This window comes from Haliaeetus leucocephalus, unplaced genomic scaffold (genome assembly GCF_000737465.1).
Source record: "Haliaeetus leucocephalus isolate CR32 unplaced genomic scaffold, Haliaeetus_leucocephalus-4.0 Scaffold555, whole genome shotgun sequence".
Lineage (NCBI taxonomy): Eukaryota > Metazoa > Chordata > Aves > Accipitriformes > Accipitridae > Haliaeetus > Haliaeetus leucocephalus.
Genome location: NW_010972991.1, coordinates 17,811,414 through 17,818,301, shown reverse-complemented (window position 1 = coordinate 17,818,301; position 6,888 = coordinate 17,811,414). Strand labels below are relative to the sequence as shown.

General features: G+C 45.8%; 1 protein-coding gene across 1 annotated transcript in view; it reads right to left on the bottom strand.

Annotated features, from left to right (window-relative positions):
- The window catches only part of RNF19A (ring finger protein 19A, RBR E3 ubiquitin protein ligase), a 65,114-nt gene extending 60,948 nt beyond the window's left edge, over positions 1-4,166 (bottom strand). Inside the window, exons 1-2 of the mRNA XM_010577040.1 lie at positions 4,119-4,166; positions 1,048-1,145 (exon numbers count right to left, since the gene is read on the bottom strand). The gene's annotated coding sequence lies outside the window, so the exon portion shown is untranslated. The remainder of the gene's footprint in view (positions 1-1,047; positions 1,146-4,118) is intronic.
- Between the last annotated feature and the right edge of the window lie 2,722 nt (positions 4,167-6,888).

The following is a 6,888-nucleotide window of genomic DNA, read 5'->3' as shown; positions in this document are numbered from 1 at the left end:
GCCGCGGGGGCGGTGGGAACCGGGGGCGCCTGCCCCTTCCCCCGCTCTCTGCCGCTCCTGGGCCCGGGGGTGGTCTGGCCCGGCGCCGGCGGGGCGGGGGCGGTGTCCGTTCCCCGGTGGCTGGGGTCAGCTGCCGGGCCGGTGCGCGGGGACTCCGCGGCGCTGCCGACAGCAGCGGCGGCGGCGGCGGCGGCAACACAGAGTAATTATATTTACTATTCCGCGGGCTTCATACCCGTTCAAACGTAAAAGTGCAAGGCGAAGAATGAACTGTTGAGGCGGTTCGATAGGGTCATGCCGCAGAACGCTGATTCACTCGCCGAAATGGCAAAGCGCTGATGCCACGCTGTAAAATACAGACGTTTCTTCTCCCCCCCCCGCCCCGTTGTTCTTGCCATTTGAAACAGGACCCGTCTCAGAATTTGCCCAGAAGCCCCCAACTTTCCTTTCGCGGCACGACCCTGCTCTCCGCGGTGAACCGCGGTCAACCCCGGGCTCGCCGGGCGCCGGCGTTCGGTAGCTACAGTGCTGCTGTGCCTCCGACCGTGCCGTACGGCTCTCCCGTCCCCATTGTTCGGTTTCTCCGTCTCCCTTTACTACCGACCTTCGCGCCGTCTTTCACGGGATTCCCTCTGTCTGCAATCTTATCTTAGCCGCGGCCCTCTCCCACAGCCTGCTGGCTGCTCCTGACCTCCGCTTCTGGGCCAGCTCCGAACCCCTCTGTCCTCTGGCATGTTTTAAGAATTATTTGCATACATTAATATTACATTGGTGTTAAATCGTGTGCCGCCGCCTTCTTTCTCTAGGTTCATATTGTCTCACGTCAGTTCTGAATTCTCTGGAACTGGAGTTTATCTTGTGCTTATATATGACTACTGGTGCTTCCCTTAAGCTGGTATGAAACCTGAAAGCTTACTCCAGAAAAAGTTACGAAGTACCTAACCTGCGTTTAACATGTGCAAATATTGTAAAATGAATAAAACGTACCATGTGCGTCCTGCGAGATTTGCAATGTGTGGTCTGTTAAAGGCTTGCACGTATACTTACCTTTATTTATGTGCGTGGTTCCATTTAAGTCAATAGGACTACTTCCAGTACATCAAATTAAGGGTGAATACGAGTCATTCCATGGTGAGATACTTAATCTGAAATGACAGAATAGGCAATTACAACAAACAGGGAGGGGAAGTGGAAAATGAGAGTAACAGCAATGAGATTATACTGGAATTTTAGTATGTTGTGTACAAAACACGGCAGTTCCTTCTTTGCTTGTAAAACCCAGTAGCTAGGTGAGTTACTTAGGCTCCCGTCCTGCAAACATGTACATGTCACTTAAGGCATGTAAGTGGTGCCATTGTATTTGGTTGGGTAAGATATGCAGAAGAATATTACATTTAACTGTTTGCAGGGTAAAGTCTTTGACACTTTCTTATGTATGAGATTTGGTACAGAGAAATTGGAATTAAAGAACTGAAGTTCATAAAATTAGGGGAGAAAAAAGAAAGGCAAGAGTGGAGGTGAATGAGGGAAAGAAAATGAAGAGGGGAACAGAAAGAGTAGCGTATAGAATAGCGTGATAGGATAGTGAAAAAATTTTGACTGGAACAGGGACAGCAAACCATTTTACCAACTCAAATGTGCAACCACCAATGAAACAAAAACCAGCAACAAGAAATGCAAAGCAATGCAGTAATGTGTTACTTTCTGAGTGTCCAGAGGGATTCAGCAAATCAGTACAAGTATTCTGAAGTATCTTGTCTAATGCTGGAGAACAGGAGGGGAACGGAGCCCAAGTGTTTTAAAATCCTGCACTGGGAGATTGAGCAGTCACTGTGGTGGTCAGATGGTTTCTCCTGGAAGCTGATGAGGGACAAAGTAAACCTCCAGCCAGCCACCCTCCTGAGAGCTCTGCAGCAGAGAGCCTGCAGCCAAGTAGGTGCTTTTCATCAGAAGCAATCAAAACAGTCAATTAACAAAACACAGAAAGCACAGGGAGGAAAGAGAATCTTTTCTGCACAAGCTGTACACAAAAACTGAGAATGGTTTGTTTTGATATGTAGGTATACTGGTTTCAGCTGGAATAGAGTTAATTTTCTGTCTAGTAGCTGGTATAGTGTTATGTCTTGAATTCAGTATGAGAAGAATGTTGATAACACACTGATGTTTTCAGTTGTTGCTAAGTAGTGTTTAGACTAAGTCAAGCATTTTTCAGTTTCTCATGTCCAGCCAGCAAGAAGGCTGGAGGGGCACAAGAAGTTGGGAGGGGACACAGCCAGGGCAGCTGACCCAAACTGGCCAGAGGGGTATTCCATACCATGTGACGTCATGCCCAGTATATAAACTGGGGGGAGTTGGCCTGGGGTGGGGATTGCTGCTCAGGAACTAACTGGGCATCTGTCAGCATCAGGTGGTGAGCAATTGCATTGTGCATCACTTGTTTTGTATATACCAATTCTTTTATTATTGTCATTTTATTACTGTTATTATTATCATTATTAGTTTCTTCCTTTCTGTTCTATTAAACTGTTCTTCTCTCAGCCCATGAGTTTTACCTTTTTCCTTCTGATTCTCTCCCCCATCCCACTGGGTGGTGGGGAGTGAGTGAGCGGCTGTGTGGTGCTTAGTTGCTGGCTGGGGTTAAACCACGACAGTAGGGAAGATACATTTGTTTGTTTGCTTGCTTGCTTGCTTATTATTATTGAACAGGATGACAAAGAGGTATTAAGGAAAAGTAGGGGCTGCCCAAACCCTTTAACAAAGAGGAAATCTCATGCACACTGCATTTTGTGAAGCATACAAGATTCATGAAAACAAACAAGCCTGTCTTTCCAAAACATTTTCTGGAGAACATTTAGGATTGAAATGTTCTGGGTATTTAATTCAAAAAAGTACAAAAATATTATATCAGAATATGAAAATACTGCCCTCCAAGCAAAGCATCTGCTATGTTCGAAGGAGACGTAAGCATACACAACACACTGTCAAATGTGGAAGGGCAACAATCATATCAGCATGCAGAGAGGTGAACAGACAGGACTGAGGAAGAAAAGTGCTTTTTCTCTCAGTGGTAGGGAATGGAGAAAGGGTATGATGTGAACAACCTTATCTTAATTTAGTATATCCTTCTCATAATCTATGACTGTATGGATTGCTGGCCTCAGTATAGTTTCAGTATTTACATATGAAACACTGCTATCTCATATGAAAAGGTACTATAAAATCCAGTGCCTTGGGCCAGAATTTCATGTGTTTATGGTCTTTTCTTTAAACTTATGTTGGAAGAGTATCAAATATGATGGGTAAATGTTTCTATGTCTCTGATCCCACATCTGAGTCTCTTAGAATTCTTTATCTGAATATTCAACCATCATCTTCAACATAAAACTGGCAAAGCCAAACTCTTTTTTTTTTCTATAGAGAATTTTATTTTTCCTGCAGCCTCTGCCATCATCTGGTCTCTAGTCCGTCATTTTTAGGAGAAAAAGAGACATCCTCAACCTTTCCCCTTTGGACACACACATTTGTGTCCCTGACCTTTCTTTCGTCTTGTTCTGAAGAACACCCTTTGTTTGGGGATTCACCACTCTCCTACATTTTCCACTTCAACTGTCTTGCCAATTATTTTTTTTCTTTCTGAAGAGTTTATTTTTAGCACCTCTGATTTTACTGATCTGTCTTACAGTGTTGCCCCACAGATGGCTGCATTTGCACAAAAAGCATAGTAGAAGATTGATGTGGCAGCAGGAACAAGTGGCATAGGGAAGGAAGAGAACTGTCTAGATCAATTTTGCCACTAGAGAAAATGTAATATGGAAATGCTTTCTGACTTGCAACTAAAGAAGATAAAAACCTTTGATGAACTAAAATATCTACAATATGCATTGATAGCAAAACACATCTTTAAACCGGGCATGCAAAAATAGGCAATACTAATAAATATCAGTATATAACTGATAAATATCTTATTATATATTAGTAGAGCTAAGATACAAATTGCATGGGACAGGAGTAGGTGTTGAATTCTGTCAGGCTTCTGTTTACCCTTTATGAAAGATTATTTGCCAGGCACTGATTGTCATCAATTGTATTGAGCACAGTAGATTAAAAAAAATACATACTCTGTAAGAAATCCAGATTAGGATTTTCTCAAAAGGCATCATTAACCTGAAGATAAAATGAAAGGATGTTTAAATACAGGGGTACCAACCATGATGACAAGCCTAGGATAATGGATTAGTGTCAAATAGAGCTATCTATTGCATCTAACAGATGCAACCTCACTGATCCAAGTTACAAAGTGGCATCATACCAGTAAACAATGTGCAGGCTGAGAACTTTCCAAATTATCAGTGTGTCATAAAACATTAAAGATGAAGGCTTCCATAGCCATTTCGAACATCTCAGATATCTTAGAGTTACATCATCTGATCTAATCAGTTTCTGTAGTAGTCAATAAAGAAAAAGCAAGGCTAGAAAATTTAAGATGTTTAGAACTAGAGGCCTCAGAACATGCCTACTGCAAGAAAGAAAATCTGTTTAAATGAATTGAATAGGTTTATTTCCAGCCCCAAATAGAGAGAATAGAAACAGAGAAATCTGGATGCTTGAATCCAAAAATTTGCTCCTAAACACATATCAGCTCTCACTCAAATTGTAAGGCTCCAAAAGTCTGCAAAAGACTGGTTTAGGAGCTTAGCACTTCTTGAACACCTAAAACTCCACTTCTGAATATAATATTTAAGCTCTGGAGACTACTCTGGAAGTCAGGTGCCTAAAGATGAGGGGTTGCAAGATGCATGTGTGATACCTGTGTATTTTCTTGGAGCTAGCCCTTTTTAAAGGTCAGTTGCTGTCACCGTCTGTATCCTTAGGTAGCTTCAATTTGTTAAGAAAAAGAAATTAAAATCAAGTAAGAGTTAGTTACACTGTGAAATGCAGCAGACTATCATTTCTGTTGCACAACACTGTTTTCATTCTCATCCCCTGGGCTTTCCTCCTCTGTTACTCAGAACAGCCTGAAACTTCTGTTTTTCTGGGTTAAGAAGTTATGCGCTTAGTTTCTGCCCAAAGGTGAAATTGTTTCTGGAAAGCTTGAGCAAGAATGTTTTTGCTGTTTTAAGTGTGAGAACAGTGGGGTAGGGGGAAACATTGCATAAAGGTAAAAGTGCTTGAGGGTTTTCTAAATAACTTTTTCATCAACATCACTCGATGTGAAAAGATTAAAGTAAGGGGGAAAATAACCCTGCTCAGGAAAGGCCAATACTTTTTCTAAAGTTGGTCTCAAATCAGTCAGAGGGTCCTTCAAGCAGCAGGTATGGTCCATCTTTGGCAGAGCCAGAGAATATTTAGATTTGCCCTTCCCTGAGGAGCTAATATCTGCTCAGATTTAGCTGTCCTTTGAGTCACAAACAGTGCCTCCACATTTTCATGGTGACACACTGACTGCACCCCAAAGTCCTAGTCCACCAGTTGGCCCATTACTGCATAATCCTTCCTGGGGCTTGGGGTGGCTCATCTGGAGGTTCCCTCACGAATAAACTTGGATGGGGGAGGCTGGCAAGGGAGGTGCTTGGTGCCCATGGGCATCCCACTTCAGTGCACACCATGGCCACAGTCTGCTACTGACGGTATGGGACTTCCAAAAGTGTCACAGCAGGCCTTGTGGTCTTGTCTCTCTGCATGCCCTCATGCTACAGTGAAGTATCATCAGTCACTCACAGGCATTTAAAAAAATATGCCATCTGTGTGACCACGGGGGCCCAAAGGGAGCCTCTGTCACTGTGTCCCTGGGGTACGCAGAAGCAGAGTGCTTCTCCACAGGAGCACCTCACAGTGTCTGCTGACCTGCCTCAAGTCAACTGCAAGGAGATCAGTGGACCTGAAGACAGCATGTGTTTGCATCCAGGGTGACAACTGCCAACCTGGACGGCATGAGGAGGAGATTCTGGGCAGGCATGACACTGCACAACTCATTGTTGCACGCTGTCACCTGCAGTCGTGCCAGGCATTGCCCATCGGGCATGAGCACATATTGAATAAAGACAGTGAGGGAGGTGTTGTCCTTGGCTGGACCTGCAGTGTACAACCTCTGGCTCTCCTGTGGCCACAAAACCATCTCGTCAGGGAGCGGCACAGGCCCCATGGTGGCAGGGCAGGGCCTGGCAGCCAGGGCCTGTCCCATCACCCCAGCCCTAAGCCAGGCAGCTGGAGGGTGCCGAGGCAGCCCCAGCCTTGGGCATCGGACATCTCCCTGGGGACAGGCTGAGGCCAGGCCGGGACGTGAGCCCACAGCTGGGCCTGGCTCGGTGGGACCCATGGATGGGCAGGGCAGGGCTGTGGGAGCTGGAGTCTGGCCCTGCTGCAGCATCACTGGGGCAGGGGCTGACGCCCCAGGGGGGCTGAAATGGGGTCTGCGGGCAAGGGCAGTCAGGGCTGTGGGTGCCCTCAGGGCCCCAACACATCCTTGTGGAAAGACTCCATATGGCTTTGACCATCGCCGACTTCAAGAGGAGCTCACACAAGCAGAGCTCTGGCGGGAGCATTGGTGTGTGCAGTCACGTTGGTGGTGGAAAAGGACAGAGGTGGGCGTTGCTAAGGAGCAGTTGCCTTTAGCCCCTGCTTAGAGGGTACATGGTGTCTGATACAGTGGCTAAGGCTGTGAGAGCCAACAGACAAGAAGCAGTAGGGCACAGGACCTCTGTACAGGGAGAGCTTTCCAGAACTGCGTCACCCTTCCTAGCCTCACCAAGGCAGAGGGGCCATTCATGGGGGAGAGTCGCTTGCTCTGTATGGGGAGCTGCAAACACAGCTCTACCAGGTTGTCTGGCAATTTCCACTTGCAATAAAACATCCTGCAGCCCCAGCTGCTGCCCAAGGGCAGAGGACATG